Genomic DNA, 25,250 nt, shown 5'->3' with positions numbered 1-25,250 from the left:
CTACGTCTATATGGCCTATACAACACACTCAGTTACACATTACTATTGCTTCATCTTCTCTTCGTCGAAGCTACCGTATTTATGAGTAGATTACACTCACTGTGACAACAATATAATCAAAGCTACACTTCCCCGTACAGTGGCGTGTCGCTTAGAGTCAATAATATTAAGAGATTTACCGAAAGTGATATTCTTATCTGTGGGCAAGTCATGCTCATGCTTAGCCATATTTGAGTAATCTGTAGGAAGACAAACAGCTGACTGGCGTTCGGCACACGCACGATGAATTTCATTGGTTGCGACAAGCAAAGAGTTGCATGAAAGATACTTAATTTTGGAACCAGTATTGAAACTTTAAGCGATGTCTAGTTAAACATCGACTGAACATAGTTTATGCAATGGAAGATCGTGCTCGTTTTAGACGTCGTTTAGGTAGACGTCTGAGGCTTAAAACTAGTCATCGTTTCTGCAATCGGCACTATGTTTTTCAGACAAATGGTTCCACATTATTGCCACTGAGAATTTTATAATTGTTGTAACAATTTTGTCTTGAAGATTACTGTCCAGTCCCTACGATTGCTGTCATTTGACAAAATTTCTGGGGATGGTCCCTCTAGCACCCAGAAGCAGTCCTCTTACTCCTATGTTCCTGACGCTGTAAGCTTTCTGGAAGTAGGATATTGTTGGCGCTTACAGTATATATTCTTTTTTTCTTTATCTACATCATCTGGCTGGTAACAGAGTCTTCAAACCTTATCATAGGGTCAATGATTTCTGCTTTGTTTTGTCTCCGATTGATGGCAGTTACATCAATACGGCAGTTACTTCCACCTTCTGCCACACAGTGGACTCCTTCATCAACCTCAAGGGTTTTTTCTTTGAGACTGCTCGCTAATAAAGATCTTGCGGTGTCATGACGCTTAATGCGAAGTAATAAATTCTCCCCGAGGGCAGCTCCCGAACACATGGGGTAGGGTTTCATACAAACTGCAGTGCCTGCAGTGGCCTGTGCTCGTAGAACATCGCACTGGGGCGACCATTGCCGTCATTTTTAGGATGTCTCTCCTTTCCAAGAAAGATAGCAAATTGCATTTCATCACCCATGAGTTGACAGATGGTACTTCAGCGAATAATAGTAATCCTCTCCCTTTGTGCAGGTAGTTACTCCTAGCATGAAATTCCTTTTGTCGTAGAGTTTCTCGGATCTTCTTAACCCGTCCGCTTACCTTATAAACATCAGTTCTGGACCTTTAAATTACCATTTAAATGCTGGTGTTTATAAGGTCGATGCAAGACTGTGCTTAAATGATAATATGACTGCAACTACTGGCTCAAATGTTGTCAAACTTTCTTAAAAATACTAAAAAATAATCATTTCAATGAAATGTGCTACATTACAACGAAAAATATGAGCTATGCACTATAAACTCACCTAGTTATTCTTGTTAGTGTGGAATACCTTGAAGCATTCAGGCATGTGGAGAGCCACTTCGCATACCTTGCACTCCCATGTTTATAATACCAATATAAATGGTCCATTTTTGGACATTATAAATTTTCCAGCTAACTCATTCCTGGTTGCCAGCATTTCGCCCCTGTGTGCTAAGCTGGGCTCATCGGTTGGTACCTAGCACACCTACCAAGACGCTGGCTAGTGCATACTGTGGAGGCCACTGCGTAGGCTAATTGTAGCCACCGGCAGTGCCAATGCACTATGAGAGACTTTGTCTCATTACCAAAAATTGATGCCTGCTTGGCCATCAGATGATATAGATGTTGATTCCCACAAGGAATCTGAAATATTTGTTCCGAATGAGTAAATTTATAATACCAACATAAATGGTCCGTTTTTGGACATTATAAATTTTCCAGCGAACTCATTCCTGGTTGCCAGCGTTTCGCCCCCGTATGCTAGGCTGGGCTCATCGGTTGGTACCTAGCACACCTACCAAGATGCTGGCTAGTGCATACCGTGGAGGCCACTGCGTAGGCTAATTGTAACCACCGGCAGTACCAGTGCACTATGAGAGACTTTGTCTCATTACCAAAAATTGATGCCTGCTTGGCCATCAGATGATATAGATGTTGATTCCCATAGGGAATCTGAAATACGAGGGCAGATCAGAAAATAAGTTGCACTTCCCAGTTATGGCCATTTATTACACCACGTATACAACAGCAAAACAGTTAAAATTGAAATAATAAATAAAGAGATTCAACCTATTCAATATAAAAGAATAAGAAATGCAGTGATTACATTCTTATTTAATAATAAGTAGAAGTGGTACCGGTTTCGACCCTAGTCCAGGTCATCATCGGCCGATTAAAACATGAAAAACAATGCATAGGAAAAAGAAAATTAAAGATAAAGTTCACTCCGGATCAGTAGAAGAGGCAATATAAAAATGATGGGGTTAGACACTGTAAAATTCAGAAGAAGTAAAATGTAAGTCACTTAAAAGAAATAGTTAAGAACTTCATTTTCCTGTATTGAACTGAGATTCACAATTCGAATTAAAAAAGGTTCAACCTATTCAATACAAATTTTGTTGTACAAGGTGTTCACAACATATTATTTATTATTACTAGTACCGGTTTCGACGCTTAATGGCATCATCATCAGCTAGAAATCACAGAATGGGAAGAGTACATGTCATAAAAGTTGTATAGATAATACATACATAGCAAAATACAAATGATAGGCTGTTTTCTCATTAAAAGCTAGAAGAATGATGTATAAAATATGGTGATATAATATAACACATAGAGGCGTTATAGTCTAATGAGGCAGGTGAGTATAGTACAATAAAATTGGTCTGATGAATGAGAATAAAAGTCTTCATATGATAATAAAACGATGCAGTAAAATTGTCCACTCTTCTATTGTTGTTCAATGGAGACATATATAAGTCCAGGTCCAGTGTTGTATGTGGTTGGCAAGACCATCAAATATTTGTCTAAGCCTTAGAATTTTTTTAAAATATACAACAGCAACACGACTATAACGGCATACACTGTAATGTCACTTTTCCACATAGTTTCCAAGAGACTCCAAACATTTCTGTGAATGCACAACCAACTTGTCGATTCCGGATGCATAGAAATTTCCTCCAGCGTTCTGCAACCACTCAGAGACAGCGGCCTTCACCTCCTCATTGGTCTGGAAACGTCGACCACCGAGCTCCGTTTTGAGCTTACCGAACAGATGAAAGTCACATGGCGCTAGGTCGGGACTGTAGGGTGGATGTTGCCAGACCTCCCACTTGAAACGCTGCAGCAGTTCTCTCGTTTGGCGGGCCCTGTGAGGTGTTGCGTTATCGTGCAACAAAATCACACCGGCGCTTCTCTTTAGTCGCTTTACGCAACCGGTGCAATGTTTGACAATACGACGCCGCGTTGATCGCCGTTCCTTTCGCCATGAATTCCACATGCAGCAAACCCTCCATGTCAAAGAACACTGTCGCCATAACCTTACCAGCTGAAGGTTGAACCTTGGCCTTCTTTCGGTGTGGTGATGAGGGGTGCACCCATTCCATTGATGTTCTCTTCGTTTTGGGGGTGAAGTGTGGACCCACGTTTCGTCGCCTGTGACGATTCGCCATAGAAATCCGTTGCCGTCTGCGGCATAGCGTTGCAAGAATTCCAGGGAGGATTGGAAACGTTGTCCCTTGTGCTCATCGGTGAGAAGACGTGGGACCCATCTTTGACACAGCTTACGATATCCAAGGTCCTCGTGAAGAATGGCAAACACACTGCCATACGACATGTTCAGCTGCAATATAGGGAAAATTGAGAAGTCTCCACCTTATCAATACATTAATTTATTTACTCTAAAGTGGTAAAATCATTCAATACCGGTTTCGATCCCTATGGGATCATCTTCAGTTGACACACGATGAAATACTTATAAAAACATCACATATAAAAGATTGCATCTGGTAAGACTAGTTCAATTAAATTAAATATAAAAGTTGTTAGGTTGTTAGTAAGAAAGTATTTGTATGTGTGTGGCACGTGACCACACTATGTCTAAGCTAATATACATTGTAGTGATCTTACATTTGTTCTCAATCAGTGTTTAGGATGTTACATTCAGTATAGTTGTTTCATATTGATTAAAACATTAAAAATTGCTTATAAAAGAATGTGTCTATCTTTGGTTTGAATAGCACTAATTGGTGTGAGCCTTAACGTTACATGACACCTATATTACAGAACATAGATATATTTTTTTTTTTTATTATTATTATTTTTTTTTTTTGAGTACACACTATTAATTGTGAGTCTATTATGAAGTCCTAGAATATTTTATTGCTTGAGGTATCTCACTTCATTGTATCTGTTTTTGTAAAATGTCAGTAGGGTTGTTTACACTTTTTTGATGTTTTTGGTATTTCACTTTTATATAAGAAGTCCAATTGGAAACAAACATGAAAAAGCTTGTTAAAATGATACCTTTTTGACTAGAAACACTTATTATATGGTACCTTATGTGTCCATTTTTGTGCGTTAGGTTTACATTTGTTGGCAGCAGTACTGTAAAATTACTATTATCTATGATATATGTATAAAATATGGTCTGACATGACAGGCTGTTAAAAGTATATAAAATATTGATCTAATGGGATGGGACCAAATTCTTATTGGTATTGTTGTATTTTATCACTTGCTCTAGTAAAGTACATGATATATAATGTTGAGGTTAGAGCTTATGTTGTTTTTCATTTGTTATCATTTATAAATGCTACTCGTAATGAAGTTGTCTTGTTCGTAGATAAAAGCTGCGTATGTTGTTACTGGGATAAATGGTGACAGTTATAAGTTTGATTTCCATTTGAATGCTGTGCAACTAGATGGAGATTTGAGTTGCACTTTGTTGTGATGATAGCGTGGAGGCTTCTATATATTGTAGGATGTATGTATCTGCAAGCAGAAATAATATGTGTAAGAGATAGTGTATTGTGGAGATGCGAAAAGTGAGTTGTGTGTTGTATTACTTACGTTAAATGTTGACGCTGTGTGCTCTGCGTGCCTGCCTGTCGAGATCTGTTGCGTGTTATCCTAGGACTGTAGTTCGCAGCGGCGGAGGGGAGGTCGAGAGGGATGGGTGGAGCGCTTGTAAGGGGAGCGGGGTTGGATGAGGGGAGATCTTTGAGCGGTTGATTCGTATGTGTATGTTGTTGTTTGTTGATTCTTTTTAAGTAATAATTTGTTAGGAGGGGAATAATTGTTTCCAATTGGACTTCTTATATAAAAGTGAAATACCAAAAACATCAAAAAAGTGTAAACAACCCTACTGACATTTTACAAAAACAGATACAATGAAGTGAGATACCTCAAGCAATAAAATATTCTAGGACTTCATAATAGACTCACAATTAATAGTGTGTACTCAAAAAAAAAATATATCTATGTTCTGTAATATAGGTGTCATGTAACGTTAAGGCTCATACCAATTAGTGCTATTCAAACCAAAGATAGACACATTCTTTTATAAGCAATTTTTAATGTTTTAATCAATATGAAACAACTATACTGAATGTAACATCCTAAACACTGATTGAGAACAAATGTAAGATCACTACAATGTATATTAGCTTAGACATAGTGTGGTCATGTGCCACACACATACAAATACTTTCTTACTAACAACCTAACAACTTTTATATTTAATTTAATTGAACTAGTCTTACCAGATGCAATCTTTTATATGTGATGTTTTTATAAGTATTTCATCATGTGTCAACTGAGGATGATCCCATAGGGATCGAAACCGGTATTGAATGATTTTACCACTTTAGAGTAAATAAATTAATGTATTGATGAGGTGGAGACTTCTCAATTTTCCCTATATTGTAGTACCAATCAATACGGAAATGAAGACAATAGATTATGATGTTCAGCTGCGTCACGATTTCTCTCAGTTTAATGCGCCGGTTCTGTCTAATGATCGCATTCACACTGTTGACCTTTGCACGGGTCCTGGACGTTGCGGGCCTGCCTTCGCGATGGTTGTCCGTGATATCCGTGCGTCCGGCTTTGAATTGCTGACACCACTTTACAATACCTTGTCGGGAAATGGCCCGCTCCTCATACACAGCACTAATTTCACGATGAATGTCCGTGCAATTCTTCCTTTTCGCCCATAGGAATCGGATTGTCGCACGCACCTCATATTTGGAGTGAACGTCTAGTTGACGCGCCATTGCATTTGGCCGCTATTCACACAATACTAGACGAGACATCACAGCGACCTGCCTAACAGACGTGTGGGCAGTGTCTGTCCCTTTCTCCGCTGTGCCCACGTTTGTGACACACAGTGCGCTGCTGCGGCGCGTTAGTGCAACTAACCTTTTGATCCACCTACGTATTTGTTCCGAATGAGTAAATTTATAATACCATGTTTAGGCATAATTTCGATATTTTGAAAAACAGGTTTTACCCCAGGAATGCCAGTGAATGGTATTTTGGTAGGAATACCTTGCAATGGACAAGCAGATTCACATTTCCACTCTTCAACTTTCTTTTCTTACGGTGCGTCGGAACATTTACGTTCGTAACATCTACATTTGCTTCTTCACTCGTATTACTATCACTAAATTCACTAAGCACAGATAACGTATCCACATCACTAGATCAACAGGAAGAACTTTCAGATATATTATAATCTTCTTTACAATCACTATTCAGTAAAATATCCAGGACTTCTCTCTCGGTAATAGCCTCGCGCGTGCTCATCTTTACTTACTGAATACCCGTGACATGAACTCAATGCTATCTTCAATTTAAGCAGTTAATCCCCTAAACATGACTCAAATACAGCTAAAGAGACTTCCTTCAGATATAAAGAATGATTGTAATGCCACCTGTTGAGGTTTTCATGTACTACCTTCCCTTTACCATCTATAAAGCAGGATGCTGCATTACCCCGTCGATTCGACTCTTGCATCTGTCGTCAGTACTTATCTGCAACTTTGAGAAGCAATGATTACTGATGGCGTTATATCTCTGACATCACTTACATGAGGATCATTCGCTACTTCAAGCTTGCGGTTGATGTTTAATTGTTGGAGATATGCTTTCCACGTTGCACAAAGTATAGACAAGCCTTTTATATTTATTGCTTGTGTACAACATACTGTTAGGTGTATCACTTGGTAACTGAAGAATTTCCTTCACTACACTCTTGATTAGATTGTCTGCTTTTATTAAAAATGTCTTTGAAATATTCTCTATAAGTGCTGATGAATTGGGGCCTGTGAACTGATTTATAACAGTTAATTTTTGTTGTGGTTGCAACAAATGGGAGGCAGCAAGCTTGTTCAAATTACTTCTTAGATATTCTAAAGTTTGGTTTTCATTGAATATCAGTCTTATTGAAGGACACACCCAGATATTTAACTTCATCATCATTGCCAATACTTGTGATATTGCCACAGATTGTTGGAATTGTATTATAGATTAATTTTCCATTTTGGATGATAATAGCTCTAGATTTCTTAGTATTGATTTCTAGGCCTCTCTCTTGCAGTATATTGATGGGGCTTGTGACCAAGATCGAGGATGTTTCTTTATCATTTCTGACAAGTGCTATATCATCAGCAAAACATAATACAGTTATTGGATCTGTATCAGGGGTTAGTTTCATACTCGCTGCAGTGCCGTGGCCTGTGCGCATAGAACGTCACACTGGGGTGACCATTGCAGTCATTTTTAGGATGTCTCTCCTTTCTTCAGTGATGTCATAAAGTACGTGGTTAATACCCCAGTTAAATAAAAAGGTGATATTGGATCTCCTTGCATCACTCCGTATTAGATATGTATTTCCTCAATATGGCCTTCATGTGTTTGATCTATGTTTTATTCCCCGTAAGTAGTTTCATTAGTAGAAGTTTAAGGGACTGAGGCAACTGGGAATGCTCAATGGTCGCAGTTAGGTGGTCATGCCTAATGCTGTCATAGGCTGTACTGACATCTAAAAACACTATGTATGCGGAGGACTTGTGTCCTGCAGCTGTACGGAGAATACGATCGTTGATATTTATGTTAATAAAAGTTCCAGGTGTCATAACAAATCCCCTTTGACAATGGTTTAAGAAAACGTATTCCCGTATGACACAGTCCAATGTTTAGAATTAGCGGTTCCAAATTTATTTTTAAAGTGTTCTTCGACAAGATTTTTCTGGTGACCTTCCTTTGTTGATAAAAGTACTGAAATTGTGTGAGTTCATAATCAAATTTTTCCCTCCATCTTTGACAGTCATTTTTTGGAAGCTCTTCGCGGATTACTGCTAGTTTTATATTGGTGATTGTTATTTTTGAAAAGCTCTTGTTTTCGAGCTTCAATATATTTACTTACTGAATTCTTTAGACCAGGTAAAAGATCTGTAGCCATAGCTAAGAACTTCACATATTATGAGACGTTTTTGTTGAACTCCTAGTCAGTCAACTCTTGCTGAAATATGTGTAGCTATTTCCTCATTTCCCTCTCATATGTATTATTTACATCTCTGCGTTCATCGGGTTCTTGTAAATGGAGCAATGATAGAGATGAGTCAGCATCTTCCAAGCCTATATTTGGGTCAGGTGTAGGAGTCAAAGAGGACGTATTTACAAGGGATTCACAATATTTTTCTGGATGAGCTTTGCTAATATGCATTTTAGGTCCTTTGTTCTGTTTACTACAATACTGACATGAATTTTCTGGTCTTTGTAACTGTCACAAGTGATATCAATCAAATTGACTGTCATACGTAAAGGATAACTCAGGATGAAATTAAATATCTCGGACCTAATGTTGTGTCAACAAGTGTTCGTGAGTAATGAGAGGTTATGTGTTGCTTTATGGTTAGTTGTCATTTATATATCAAATATTTCGTTGCTAAGCTCATTGTAGTTAATACGAAATTAAGGAATACCTACAAAATGTACATATACGAGGCGTTTTTTATGTAAGGTCCGTTTGAAAATAAGTACACAACGAAAGGTTATTTCAAAAAAGTAAATTTATTTTCATAAAGTACACACATCACTCTATTTTTCGACATAGTTGCCAAGTTTGTTCAAACCCTTACCATACCCTGTAACCAATTTTAAAATACCCTCTTCATAGAAACTTGCCGCCTGCTCCTCTAACCAAGAGTTCACTACTGTTTTCACGTTGTCGTCATCACTGTAATGGTTGCCACTGAGGTGATGTTTGAGGTGGAGGAACAGATGGTAATCGCTTGGCGCAAGATCAGGACTGTTGGGTGGGTGGTCTAAAACTTCCCAGCCAAAACTGTCCAGTAAATCGCGGGTCTGACCTGCAGTGTGAGGTCTTGCATTGTCATGGAGAAGGACAATTCCCTTTGTCAGCATGCTGCGTCTTTTGTTTTGAATCGCTCTGCGTAGCTTTCTCAGGGTTTGGCAGTATGCTTCTGCATTGATAGTGGTTCCTCGTTGCATGAAGTCGACCAACAAAACACCATGCTATCCCAAAACACCGACTCCATGATTTTGCTCTGAGACAGAGTCTGTTTGGCCTTCACCTTTACAGGTGAGTTGTGTGTGTCCCCAATCCATGCTCTGTTGCTTTGATTCAGGTGTGATATGTGAAACCCATGTTTCGTCTCCAGTTACGATCTGACTCAAGAAACCGTCACCTTCTTCGTCATAACGAGTCAAGAACCTCATCGAACACTCATATCTTTGGTTTTTGTGGTCCTCTGTTAGGAGTTTCGGGACCCAACCGGAGCACAGTTTCCTAAACTTTAGGTGTTCAGAGACAATGTTGTAAAGCACTGATCTTGACACGTCAGGAAATTCGTTTGAGAGACCTGTTATTGTGAAGCGCCTGTTCTCACGAATCTTCGCTTCAACTGAAGCCACCAAATTGTCCGTAATCAGAGAAGAGCGACCGGAGCGGTCCTCATCATGGACGTTGTCACGGCCATCTTTGAATTGTCGTACCCAGTTATGCACTTTGCTTTCACTCATAACAGTATCACCGTACACTTCGCAAATCTGTCAATGAATTTCTGGAGCAGACAGGTTCCTTGCTGACAGAAACCGTATCACTGACCGAACCTCGCACGCGGCGGGCGAGTTGATAGTCTTAAACATTTTGAAAGCTCAGAACAGAACCGTACAGGTTAGCTACAGAGCTGAAATTGAGCACAGTCGTTTCCGAGGCATGCTGGTACACGACGCACGAGCTTGTTGAGATATGCACGCGAACTACTAGTGTCTACAACAAAACGGACCTTACTTAAAAAACGCGCTTCATAATGCCAGTGCTGCAGAACCCACTGGCAGTATTCCAGATGAATTTGAAAGTCATTGCCGTAAAGCCTTCGATGTAGTGACAAGTGGCATGGGTGGTATTTATGCCTGTGAAGAATGTGCAGCACGTCTGTTTGGGGGATTCCAATCTGTCTTTCCATTTCACGAGAACTGGCATGAGGATTTATTGCAACGGCTGCCAGAACAACCTTTTCTGCTGCTTCATGTGTTACTCTCCTGCTTCGGACCCATGTTCGTGGAGACAAGTTCCTGTCGCGCAAAGTTTTGCAACAATATTAGTGCAGGTAGGATGGGTTAGTTGATGTCTTAGGGTAACGCTGTGCATACAGCTGTACTGCTCATGTGCTATTTTGTTGACATTCTTCGTAAAGTACGTCACCCATTTCTTCATTTGTGAAAACCTACAAAGCCTACAAAGAATGGACAGGTAAATTAATGCCACGTTTAAAACATTAATACCAATTAGTGTGTACACCAGTGTCATTTACCCGAACGTACCTCCAACAAGTCAACCTTCTTCATAGAGAACCGTTTTCACACACACACACACACACACACACACACACACACACACACACACACAGAGAGAGAGCAGCAATGTCATATCATTCCGTCTGGCTCCATGGCTAAATGGTTAGCATGCTGGCCTTTGGTCAGAGGGGCCTAGGTTCGATTCCCAGCAGGATCGGGAATTTTAACCATCATTGGTTAATTTCTCTGGGACAGGGACTGGGTATATGTGTTGTCTTCATCATCATTTCGTCCTCATCATGACGCGCAGGTCGCCTACGGGAGTCAAATCGAAAGACCTGCACCTGGCGAGCCGAACATGTCCTCGGACACTCCCGGCTCTAAAACCCATACACCATTTCATTTCATATTGTTCCGTTCCAGTACAGACCTTCAGAGGCGAGGGTTGTATTGGGTAGTGTAATGGGTCGGCTTACACTGACCAATGACATTACATTTCGTTACAGTAACTTTGCTGCACGAATTATGTACATTCTGAAGTAGTACAATACACAGTACTGTACTGTGGCAGGAAATCCTATTCTTGATAGCAGTGCAAATAACATTTAGTACAGTGCATGTTGCATTGTAGTACGTCAATCACATCGCAATTGAGAGGAACGTGAGGTTCACACTTGAATCTCAGTATGTGCAACTGCTGCGCGCTTTGTTTATCTCAAGCGTCAACTTCACGTTGCAATACCTTGGGATGTAATTGAATTATTGCGATGAAACAAATGCCTACCTTAATGCAGGGGAGGGTAGAGATCTCCGGCAGCTCGGAAGAAATGGTATACTCTCTCTCCTAAGGGGAAAGCACTTTTAAATAGAAATTCGGCAAGGTAGGCTACAAAGTGTCCCTTTTTTCTTCCGAATGCCGGAATGGAGTAGCTGCCGTGTTTAAGGTGACGCCACCTGTTCTCAATGTTTTGGGTGTGGACGGAAACCCCACCACCCGGCATTTGATGCCTGTTAGCCCTATTAACTCTTCCGCTCCTCCAAGAGTCAATAAACTGCAGGGAAGGGTTTACTCTGAGATGAACAAATCCCTCGTCATCTAAGCAATCGTATGCTTTCCAACAGTCTGAAATGATAATAGATCCAGGTAAAATCCACTCCTGAATGACCGCTAACAGAGTCTGTTTATCCCTTCTTTCCACAGGAGCAACAAAAAAATTCTTGAAATTGTCCCTCTCTACTCCCCCAAAGAGCCACTGTCCTGTAATATTCCTTCCCCTGTGATATTTAGATTTACCAAATTTACTTTCGTCAATTTTGACGATCACTCCCACCCCTCCAATTCTCTTTTTGTTCCTGTCCACCCAGGCTACACACACCTCACGGCAAAAGCTTGTCCAGTCAACAATAGTCTGCTTCGCAACACCAAGCTCCAACTGAAGAAGAGGGGTTTGCAGCTTACTTAACAGACACCACTTCACAGAAAGTAGCCCTATTTGATGTAAGGAAAGGCGTGATTTTTCGAAGAAAGTGTTCTTCCTCGCACTCACGTTCCACGTACACTTTACCCCTCCTATGCGCCGATTGCACCAGAAAATAACTTTATTCCTCACTACACTTAATTTTGTGAGCCCCCACACTTTTCACAGTTCCTCTCTCTCGTTATCCACCTGTGCCGTTGATAAACGTCCAAAAGCTCGTCTAAATTCTGCTCCAAACGATTAAATGAAGTAATTTTCAGCTCGCAACCTCTGTACAAAGCCATAGCAATACTACAACAAATTTCGCAGGCTTGGTGGATTTTTCCTTAACAGTTGGCAACAGTTGGCAGATCGCTCGCAGATCGTAAAGGACACTCTCATCGGCAATCCCATGAACCAAAAATAAAAGAGCATCATCGGCCGCCAAGCTTTCGTGTACAGCATTGTATAGCAAGCGGAGTGAGTGGAGTGCCTAGACTAGGGCTATGCCCTCATAGCATTTAATTAGCCCCTTCACTGCCTTCATACCTGTGAAAGTCATTTTTCAATATCTCTTGTTCCAGATATATTTGCTGTGAAAGTTTTAAGTGGGCTACCCTGTATATAAGAAAACATAAAGGTCCAATATTACTGCCTTGAGCAACTCCCCTCTTAATTATTACAGGGTCAGATAAAGCTTCGCCTACTCTAATTCTCAGAGTTCTATTTTTTAGAAATTTAGCCACCCATTCAGTCACTCTTTTGTCTAGTGCAATTGCACTCATTTTTGCCAGTAGTCTCCTCTGACCTACCCTATCAAATGCCTTAGGAAGGTCTTTCTGCAATGAGAAGAGTGAAAACAATCGCACAGGAATTCTCATATTTGATGAAGTAAAACTAAGAGAAGAGGTTCAGATTAATACCAGCTCATTAAAAGTTGATGGATTCGTAAATTTAGGAGAACACATCCAAGAACACAGGAAAAATAAAATCTCAAATCATGCGTTAGTGTTCATGTTTATTGCATAATTGGGTTCATGGAATTTTACAAATTTTTTTGTTTTTTTTTGTTTTTGGTCCACCTTTCAATATTTTGTAGACAACACTCAAACAATTTGAGAAATAAGTTTTTTTGCTAGTTGCATTACGTCGCACCGACACAGATAGATCTTATGGTGACAATGGGACAGGAAAGGCCTAGGAATGGGAAGGAAGCGGCCGTGGCCTTACGTAAGGTACAGCTTCATCATTTTCCTGGTGTGAAAATGGGAAACCACGGAAAACCATCTTCAGGGCTGCCGACAGTGGGGTTCGAACCCACTATATCCCGGATGCGAGCTCACAGCTGCGCGCTCCAAACCGCACGACCAACTCACCCGGTAGAAATAAGTTTAGTCATGTTATTTTTTAGGTACATATTTCGACCATTTGTGGTCCTCATCAGCCATATATAATTAATAAAATATTGGAAAACATCTTAAAATCTATGAATGAATGGAAAAATAAATGATGAGAAAAATGAGTGAGTGAAGGATTATTTCAAACACTCAGTGAAGAGTCTGTCATAAAACTTTCTTCTCCTGTCTTCATTAAAATTCTCGAAGAATTTGTGAAGCTATTCTTGTTGATATAAAACATTGATGTGTTGTTCTTAGAACTTCCCGTAATCCTTGAAATTGAAATTGAACTCATGTGAACAGCTTCTGATTATTAAATGTCAATGCAGAAACATTGGTGTGTGAAATAGTGTTAGCAAGTTCATTTGGTTAGGTAGAGAAGTCTGGAAAGAGAGAATATGAATGATTAAACTATCAGAAAAGAAAAGAAAAAGACAAAAGAAAAAACAAATTGGGTGAAGGAAATCTAAAATTACTTACTCGCCTTTCTCTTTATCCCATCCTGTTTGCTGTCCGAATCACGTTCCACTGATGTTGGAACTAACACTGGCAGGCAGTGGCCGGGAGCCGCCAAGGGGTAGTGGTAAAGCAGGGAGGGGGTGGCGTAGTGGTGAAGCGGGAAAGGGAAGGGGAGTAGTAGATGATTGGTCCCATATTGTGATTGCTTTATTGGCTTTAGATGTCGATTTGTTGTTTATTAAAACATCAAAAAGAATGGGGGTTATTTTTCTTCAGAAATTTCATTCAGATGAAAATTGGGATTGTTGCATTGATCGATGTAAAAAAATATAAATATAAATAAGTATAAATATTCTCCAGTATATTTAGTAAAACATCCTTGTTAGCGAAGTAAATTATGTTTATATCCCATTCTATGGAAGAAAATGAGTGTTTAGATTGACAATTAAATAAGCTTATAGTAGGTTCCACCTTTTCAATACATTTACAATGTTGTTTTCTGACGTTTACAACATTATTTATTACACATTACAGGACATGTTTCGGTGTACAATTTTTAACACCATCATCAGCTGCATGAAAAGTGTATAGAAACTTGGTGGTCAAAACAATGAACAGCATATTATCATACTTAACTCCTTATATACAGGCAATAGAATGATGTTATAATTAAACTTAACTTCTTATTATGCTAGATTAAAACTAATTTGTGTAACAAGGAGATTCTTGCATGTCAAAAATAAAATATAAAATTCTTCATTTGGTATATGAATGGTCTTCGGTTCCTTAATGTCTATAATATTATACACTCGTAATATTGGTTTCACATGCGATCCTTAAATTAGAGGATTGAAGTTGAATGCAGTCCGTTTGACATTAAGATATTAATTTTTTGTATATGTTATTTTGTTGAATTAAAAGTTCGTTGCATATAAAAGAATTATTAAAGCTGAGCCGTCTTCTTATTTTTGTTGAGTAAAAACGTAGTATTTTTGATGCTGTATATGTAGTGGTTGAACTGTGATATTAATTTGCCCTATAGTTGTTAAGCGGGTTACGATTCTCAGTTCAATAGGCACCTGTAATGATGAAACCTTAAGTTAAAAGCAAAGCGAGAAAATTGATAGAGAAACTGATTGAATTATTGAAACGCCTGACTCACCTCTAAAGCTGTGTACCTCGCTTGACGGCTGCAGCAAACGAGTGTGTCTGCTTGTGTCTTGTACTGTGTGATGAAGCGTTTGGGAAGGAGAAGTAGGGGCGGTGAAGGAGGTGTTTCCAGAACATTGTCTGTTTAGGAGGAGGTCTTGGGGGTGTTGTGGACGTAGACTGTAATACGCAAAGTTGTTACGTAGAGTACGGAAGCCGTTTGATTTTTCTGGAATTCCTTACGCTTAATGATTAGATTTAGTCATATGATCACCCATAGCTGAAAATTTTTGTTTATTGGCATTAATGTGTTCCTTGTATCGAATCTCAACCTTTCTCACTGTTTGCCTTATGTAACTCACGTCACATTCACATTGGTGGCATTTACATTTCTAAATGCTGGAGTTTAAGTATTTGTCACTGTGATTCAATGTGCATGTATTATGAACAAGCTTTGAATTATTGTTACTTGCCCTGAATGCAGTATTAAAGTTGTGTTTCTTAAATATATTGGAGGTCTGATATGCATTGGTGTTGTTGAATGTAAGAGTGAAAAAATACTTCTTTTCCTTAGCATCCTCTTTCAGGGTGGTATTTGGTTTGCTTTTTATTTTGTTGTTGATTTTGTCGATATACCGGCTGTTGTAACTGTTATTCAGTGCTATAGTGTATATGTTGTTTATTTCTTTTGTGTAATTTTTATTAGATAATGGTATGTTAATGGCTCTGTGGACCTTACTGTAAAAAGCAGCCCTTTTTTGGGCACCATGATGGAGGAAGTCATATTTGATGACGTTGAGTGTTTGAGTTGGTTTCCTGAAAATATCAAAGGTCAGATCCTTATTATTCCACGTAACTTTAATGTCCAGAACATTCATGGATTTGATGATTTTTAATTCTACAGTGAATTTATGTGGAGGTTCAGAGAATTAAGATGGTCCTATATGGTTAGTGTTTCTTTGATTGATAATGGCAAATACGTCATCAACATATCTTACCAAAAAGAAATCTTCCTTGTTTTCAATTATTATTTTTGGTTTTTCCAAATGATCTCTGTAGATTTCAGCTAGAATACCTGAGGCTGGTGAGCCCATTGGGAGCCCTTTCTGTTGATAAATGACATTGTTAAAAGTGAAACAATCAATCAATCACTACTGATCTGCATTTAGGGCAGTCGCCCAAGTGGCAGATTCCCTGTCTGTTCCCTAGCCTTTTCTTAAATGATTGCAAAGAAATTGGAAATTTATTGAACATCTCCCTTGGTAAGTTATTCCAATCCCTAACTCCCCTTCCTATAAACGAATATTTGCCCCAATTTGTCCTCTTGAATTCCAACTTTATCTTCATATTGTGATCTTTCCTACTTTTAAAGACAACATCCAAACTTATTCGTCTACTGATGTCCTTAGGCATAGATATCAAGGATAATTTAATAAAAAACCACCTATTGAATATTGACTAGTATTGAATAGGTGGTTTTTTATTAAATTATCCTTGATATCTATGCCTAACGTCATCTTCAATACGGAACAATAATGAGAGTTGTTACTTGTACTGATGTCCTCCCACGCCATCTCTCCACTGACAGCTCGGAACATACCACTTAGTCGAGCAGCTCGTCTCCTTTCTACCAAGTCTTCCCAGCCCAAACTTTGCAACATTTTTGTGACACTATTTTGTCGGAAATCGCCCAGAACAAATTGAGCTGCTTTTCTTTGGATTTTTTCCAGTTCCTGAATCAAGTAATCCTGGTAAGGGTCCCATACACTGGAACCATACTCAAGTTGAGGTCTTACCAGAGACAAATATGCTCTCTCCTTTACATCCTTTCTACAACCCCTAAATACTCTCATAACCATGTGCAGAGATCTGTACCCTTTATTTACAGTCATATTTATGTGATTACCCCCATGAAGATCTTTCCTTATATTTATACCTAGGTATTTACAATGATGCCCATAGGGAACTTTCACCCCATCAATGCAGTAATTAAAACTGAGAGGACTTTTCCAATTTCTGAAACTCACAACCTGACTTTTATCCCCATTTATCATCATACCATTGCCTACTGTCCATCTCACAACATTATCGAGGTCATTTTGCAGTTGCTCACAATCTTGTAACTTATTTATTACTCTGTACAGAATAATATCATGTGTGAAAAGCCTTGTCTCTGATTCCACTTCTTTACACATATCATTGATATATATAAGAAAACATAAAGGTCCAATAATACTGCCTTGAGGAAATTCCCTCTTAATTTTTACAGGGACAGATAAAGCTTCACCTACTCTAATTCTCTGAGTTCTGTTTTCTAGAAACAGAGCCACCCATTCAGTCACTCTTTTGTCAAGTCCAATTGCACTCATTTTTGCCAGTAGTTTCCCATGATCTACCCTACCAAATGCCTTAGATAAGTCAATCGCAATACAGTCCAACTGACCTCCTGAATCCAGGATATCTGCTATATCTTGCTGGAATCCTACAAGTTGGGCTTCAGTGGAATAACCTTTCCTAAACCCAAACTGCCTTCTGTCAAACCAATTATTAATTTTGCAAACATGTCTTATATAATCACAAAGAATGCTTTCCCAAAGCTTACATACAATGCATGTCAAACTGACTGGCCTGTAATTTTCAGCTTTATGCGTATCACCCTTTCCTTTATATACAGGGGCTACTACAGCAACTCTCCATTCATTTGGTAAAGTTCCTTCATGCAAACAAAAATCGAACAAGTACTTCCCAACCCATTGTCTTTAGTATATCCCCCGAAACCTTATCAATTCCAGCTGCTTTTCTAGTTTTCAACTTTTGTATCTTACTGTAAATGTCATTGTTGTCATAGGAAAATTTTAATACTTCTTTAGTATTAGTCACCTCCTCTATCTGGACATTATCCTTGTAACCATCAATCTTTACATACTGCTGACTGAATACTTCTGCCTTTTGAAGATCCTCGCATACACACTCCCCATGTTCATTAATTATTCCTGGAATGTCTTTCTTGGAACCTGTTTCTGCCTTAAAGTACCTATACATACTCTTCCATTTTTCACTAAAATTAGTGTGGCCACCAATTATGCTTGCCATCATGTTATCCTTAGCTGACTTCTTTGCTAGATTCAATTTCCTAGTAAGTTCCTTCAATTTCTCCTTACTTCCACATCCATTTCTATTTCTTTCCAACCTGCACCTCCTTCTTAGTCTCTTTACTTCCCTGTTGTAATATAGTGGATCTTTACCATTCCTTACCACCTTTAAAGGTACAAACCTATTTTCGCATTCCTTAACAATTGCTTTAAACCCAGCCCAGAGTCTGTTTACATTTTTATTTACCGTTTTCCACCGATCATAGTTGCTTATTAAAAACTCCCTCATGCCTGTTTTATCAGCCATATGGTACTGCCTAACAGTCCTAATTTTAATCTCTTCCTTTCTTTCACTTTTATTTTTAATTACCACAAAAACAGCTTTGTGATCACTAATACCATGTTACTTCGGTTTCTCTATAGAGCTCATCTGGTTTTACCAGCACCACATCCAGAATATTCTTCCCTCTAGTTGGTTCCATCACTTTCTGAATCAGGTGCCCTTCCCATATTAACTTATTTGCCATTTGTTGGTCATGCTTCCTATTGTTCGCATTACCTTCCCAATTGACATTTGGTAAATTGAGATCACCCACTACGATCACGTTCCTTTCCTTATCGTTTCCCACGTAGCTGATTATCATATCAAATAACTCTGAATCAGCATCTGCGCTACCCTTTCCTGGTCTGTACACTCCAAAGACATCTGGTTGCCTATTATCTAGAATTTCGTGCTTGTCATCTTTAACTTTTTGGTAGCTTACAAATTCTTCTTTCACGAGAATGAATAGTCCCCCTCCTACCTTTCCTATCCTATCTCTACGATACACCCTCCAGTTCCGTGAGAAAATTTCTGCATCCATTATATCATTTCCCAGCCATGATTCAACTCCTATTACAATATCTGGTAAGTATATCTCTATTAAATTACTTAATTCTATTCCTTTGTTTACAATACTTCTACAGTTGAGCACTAACAGTTTTATGTCATCCCTACTTGATTTCCAGTTCCCTGTTCCCTTAACACTGCTGCCTAGCGCACCCTGTTTCCCTGAATGTACCTCCCTATAACCCTTCTAAACAAATTTCCTAACTTATATGTACCACTGCGGTTTAAGTGAAGGCCATCTGAGCGCAGATCCCTATCTCCTGCCCACCCATTAGGATCTAGAAATTTCACTCCCAGTTTTCCACATACCCACTCCATAGTCTCATTTAAATCCCCAATCACCTTCCAGTCAGTAGCCCTCCTGCATAGTATTCCACTGATAACAATCTCCGCTTCCTTAAACTTCATCCGTGCTGCATTTACCAGATCCCACACATCCCCAACTATGTTGGTACTTATACCTGCTTGTCTTACGTTGTTAGTACCAACGTGAAACACTACCACTTTCTCCTTTCCCTCCTCCTTCTCTTCTACTTTTTTCAACATCTGTCTTAACCTAATTCCTGGATAACACTCTACCCTGGTACCCTTTCCTCCACACACTTTCCCGACATGTTTAACGATAGAATCCCCCATGACCAGAGCCTCAACCCTACCCACCTCATTTGATCCCCTCCCCTCCTGGTCAGTCCTATCTTTCCTGACAGCTGCAGAAGCTACTTCCTCCTCCCTTTTCTCCATCCCATGACCCTGTTCCACCTGTCTTTTCCTATCCACTACTCCACATTTCCCTTTCCTAACTCTTCCCTTTCTCCTACTTCCAAACTTCTCGACAACAGTTCCCTGTTCCTCATCTTCCCTCGGTTGTTCTACCTGCAGTGACTCGTACAGATTTCTCATGGACACCTGTCCTGAATTTTGATCCTGAATGGAGCCCTTAGCCTGCAATCTCCTTCCCCTTAAAACATTAGACCACCTGTCTTCCACAATTCCCCCATTTCCTTCCAATCCCTCTATTTCACCTACTGTATCCTGTACATTGTTTGGAGGCCTACTTTCCTTCCTGTCCTCTGAGAGTATCCTAATTATCTCCCTCAAGCTCTCCAACTCCTCCCTTATACTCCTTTATGCCTGGCCACACCCACAGTTCCTACACTCGCACTGCTTAGGCATTTTTTTACTAAATAATGAAAAGGAAAAATAAGATAACTTATTCTGTGCAAAATAAAAATGAAAGGAAAGAAATATTGTCTAGGTTAGTTCACAAAGAACACACGACAGTAAGTTATTTAATATGGGCTACTACTACACTACAATACTACTTAATTGTACTATTTTTATTCCTACAACACACTAACACGATGAAAATTGCTGTTAATTACTGGAAACAGAGAATAATACACAAGAATTTCACAATTCTTAACTGCAGTTGTGACCTTGCCGCGGTGGGGAGGCTTGCGTGTCCCAATGATGCAGATAGCCGAGCCGCAGGTGCAACCATATCGGATGGGTATCTGTTGAGAGACCAGACTAACGAATGGTTCATCGAAAGGGGGGTAGCAGCCTTTCGGTAGTTGCAAGGGCGGCAGTCTAGATGATTGACTGATACGGCCTTGTAATAATACTCAACATGGCTTAGCTGTGTTGATACTGCTACACGGCTGAAAGCAACGGGGAAACTACAGCCGTAACCACCTCCCGAGGACATGCAGCTCTCTCTGTATGAGGGTGGCATGGAGAGCTGCATCAAACCAGTCTATGGACTGATGACTCCAACAACAACAAGTCTACCCTAATTACAACAGAATTTTAGTAAGAGAGTTACTACAGATACAACAGAAACGGTTCTATACTATACAAATATTTCGCAGTAATAGAATAAACACACTACTTTCTAATAAGATGCTATAATACACTACGATAATTTTAAACTACGTTCAGACTAAGTACAGATACTAGTGCCCGTACACTGGAAGTCGACACTTCTTTATTACATTGGTAATAAGGGCCTCAGTGCCAGCTACCTTCCTGTTTACTTCATTCCTGGTTTTGTCCTTTTGAGTAGTTTGATTTCTATTTCAAATGAATCTCATTTTTGTTGCCTGAATTCTACTGTAGTAATTGTTTAGTAGAGTACATGTCTCTAAACCATTTGTGAGAATCGATAAGAAGTAGGTGTGATACAGGGTTGTTTTTTATTTTTGTGGTATTTTGCAATCTCAGAGTAGATTTCTGACTTTATTGTAAAAGCAGTGGCAAAACTACTTGGAGTCATTTGAGGCAGTGCCTACCCTAAGACATTGGATTAAATTATATAAATATCGTAACATATTTATCTGTTGTTGTTATTGTGCTAAAACTACAATAATCTCTATGTGCTACATGGTGACAGCAGACTATGTGCTTTGCTGATCACCCGCTAGATGGTAACAGCGGACTACTTGTTCTGACAGGGAGGCAGGACGTAAGTTGACTCGCCCAGGACTTTTTTGCGTTCCGCTAGCTTTGTGACTGGGAGCGGGGTGGTGGATGTAAGTTAGGTTACTACCCGCACTCCTCTCCCCGCAAGGTGCCCCGTTGAGGCATGCCTCTTCTGCTATTTGAGCGTGTAGAAACTCCCAGCGCGAAGACGACAATGATGTATCATATTGTTGATTATGTAAGTGTGCACGTTATTCTGTTGTTTTAGCCAGTGCATTATTGGCATTATTCATGATAATTCAGACATGGAAACAACCAGTTAAAATTCTGAGTTTATGTCAGCTGTGTAAAACAAGACAGACATCATCTGGTTGAAACTCGCGTTCAAACAATGGGTGAAGTAGGCCCTTTCGGGAACTTTACAAGTTGTTTGAACTATTTGAAATATAAACCGTTCTCTTCTTGGACTTATGAAGAGAAGTGTGAAGCCAAAAACAAAACCATGGATGCCTAATATTAAGTATTTTGACGGTAAAGTAGCTAGAAAATTTCAATTTTCTTGGTATACGCAGCATTCGTGGTTGACAACCTGTTCTGAAGGCAAGAATTTTTTCATTCGTGTGTTTTATTTGGTGGTGAAAAGGAATAGACTTCAAATGGGGTAACTTCTACAAAAAAGTTTCTTAGAGAGTCAAAGAAGCACTAAAATTCAAAGAAACATAATAAAGAGAGATTCCGTTTACTGGGCTGGGGTGAACATTCTTTATCTCAAAGTGCAAGAATTCAAGTCATTAAACATAACAAAGTAATGAAATAAAATAGACTTCTTTTTGATATTTTATGATTTCTTGGGAAGCATGAGATTGGATTTTGAGGTCATTTAGAAGGGGAAGATTCGATCAACAGGGGCAGTTACCTAGAGTTGTTAGATCTTCTTTCAAAACAGGAATAGTACATTCAAGATCATCTACAGTCCACGTCGGGCTTTAAGAGCACATCAGGTGAAATACAGATTGAATTAATTGAGTCTGTAGCTACCATAATTCAGGAGACGATCAAAGCAGAGTTAGATTCTTGTGATTTTGTTGGTATTCAGGGGGATGAGACATTAAATGTATCAGATAGATCTCAAGTCAGTGTAATATTCAGATTCTGCTTAAAACAGGGTCCCACAGAAAGATTTATAGGCTTTTATGATGTTTCAATTGATAAGATTGCACCAGGCTTGAAAATCCACAGTCTGTTTACCAGAATTAATTGCTGATTTTCTGCGAAAGTGGGGAGTACTTGATAAAGTTGTATGCCAAACATATGATGGGTGCTCCACAATGGCAGGAAAACATGGGGATGTTCAGAATTACATTAAACAAGTTTGCCCACAGGAAATATTTCAACACCGGTATGCCCACAAGTTAAAACCTTGTTCTTCTCCATTGCTCCAAAACAATCAAGTTAGTCTGGCTCTTCATTCATAATCTGACAGTGTTTCATTAATTTGGTGGTGGTGGTTTTAAGAGGAAGTAGGCCTACAACTAGGCAACCATCTTCTGTATAACATTAATCAGAGAGAAAAAATGAAAGGGATCCAACACTTCAAAAATGAAGGTATCAGCCAAAAAAAGGCAAAGGGCATGAAAATGAAAGACTCCCTAGGCCTCGAGTGCTCTAATACCGTTGGGGTTGGAAAAGAACAAGAGTTGACCATGGGAGATCGGATAGGATAGATGAAAGGAGCCTGGCACAAATAAGTAGAAGAAATGCCAGGACTCAGCTCAGGGCCCTGTCGTCGCCAGCCCATGCTCCCAAGTTGAGAGCCCCTGGGGCTCCTTTTAGTCGCCTCTTACGACATACAAGGGATACCGTGGGTGTTATTCTACCACCCCACCCACAGGGGGGCATTCATTTTCTAGTAGATCCAAAAGCATGCACCACACGGACAATATTTTCACATTATGATGATCTAAGGCAGGTTTTTGAAGACATTGCAAGAGAATCATGAGGGTTGGGACAGCGAGTCGTACAATTCTGCTGTTGGGTTGCTTAACATACTCAATAAGGCCCATTTCATTTATTTGCTCTGTCTCAATAGGGAATTTTTTAATTTATACAGACCATCTCCTTGCTCTACTGCAACATAAAACCACATCTGATAGAATTCTGTGCAATAATGAAATTAGGAAAAGCACTGGTATCCCCCAGGACATGGGATCAAAAAATACGGTATCATTTTGCGTTGAAAAATGTGAAATAAATAGTGAGATAAATGTAGATGACTGGACATTCCAAACGCTCAATGTTTTAACATACCATATGAAGTTCTTGACACCTTCATTATGCAAATGGAAATACGGTTTGACGATTTTAAAAGCATCCAGTATGTTGAGTTGTTGCATCCAACTCACTTCATAGTGTATAAAGAACAGCTTCCCTGCCATTAAACTGAACAATCTTATGAACATATACCCATTCAAAAATAGAGAAAGATAGGAAAATGAATTGATAAACATTTATTCTGATATAGAAAAAAATTACCCCCTCAAAAACGTTTACATTATATTGTCCTCAATGACCTCGAAGCAGTATATGTGGCAGTGTCAAAACTGATTTGTTTAATATTAACATTTCCTGTGACCATGGCTTCCTCTGAAAGGAGTATGAGTACTCTGAAGAGGATAAAAAAATACTTGTGTAATACAATAAACAATGAAAGACTCAGTAGTCTTAGTACCATTTCTGTCGAGGAAAATCTTGTGAAGGAATTGATGTGTGATCAACTATTGAAAGATCATGTGATTGACCATTTTGCAAGCAAGAAAACTCGACGATTGGAACTACTCTACAAGAAACTTTAAGGTAAGGTTTCTTGCCTACCCATTCATCAACTAATAGCTTCGCCACTGTGTAAAAGTTTGATACTTTCTGTGTCCTGCTGATTATTTCCTGCTTGACAGTGTTGTCTTTGGAGATTGTACTTCTGAGGTACTGCAAGTGAGAAACTGATTCTAGTTCTGCTCCTTCCAAAAAGAGGTTTGAGTTTGTTTCTTTCCTGTTGATGGTCAATTCTAAAGTCTTTGCTTTGCTTATCTTCATCTCAAATTTATTGAACATATTGTTCCATTCAGTCAGTTTTTTCTGTACTTCAGCTTCTGTTTCTCTGCATAATTGCACATCATCAGCAAATACCAAGGCATTTGGTCTGCTGTCTAGTTTCTTGATAGACTTTATGATCTTGTCCATTACTATTATGAACAAGAGTGGTGGGCATTTCCTTGTTGGATACCTGTCCTTGTCTCAAACCATTTCGGTCTTCCATTGCCTATCTGAACACAGCTATAGCAATTCTGGTATAGCATCTTCACTTTGTCAGTCAGGTACTTTGGCACCTTCAAATCTTCCAGGCATTCCCAGATCTTGTTCCAAAGACACTGTCCAAAAATGTAATCACAAGATTCTTTCCATGTTCCCAGTACTTTTCTGTAAGCATTCTTATGGCAAAAATGAGATCCATAGTACTTTGATCTTCCTTGAGTAAAGATTCCACTATCTTCCTAATTCTCATTTCAATGGTCTGTTCTGACAGCTTCTGTGTGTGTGACAACAACGTTTTGCCTCTATAGTTTCCACATTTCTA

The 25,250-nt window shown here is 39.2% G+C and overlaps 1 protein-coding gene across 4 annotated transcripts in view; it reads left to right on the top strand.

Annotated features, from left to right (window-relative positions):
* The window catches only part of mats (MOB kinase activator-like 1), a 163,742-nt gene that overhangs the window by 39,722 nt on the left and 98,770 nt on the right, over positions 1-25,250 (top strand). The gene's annotated exons all lie outside the window — the stretch shown is intronic.

This window comes from Anabrus simplex, chromosome 1 (assembly GCF_040414725.1).
Source record: "Anabrus simplex isolate iqAnaSimp1 chromosome 1, ASM4041472v1, whole genome shotgun sequence".
Lineage (NCBI taxonomy): Eukaryota > Metazoa > Arthropoda > Insecta > Orthoptera > Tettigoniidae > Anabrus > Anabrus simplex.
This window is presented reverse-complemented; position numbering and strand designations above follow the sequence as displayed.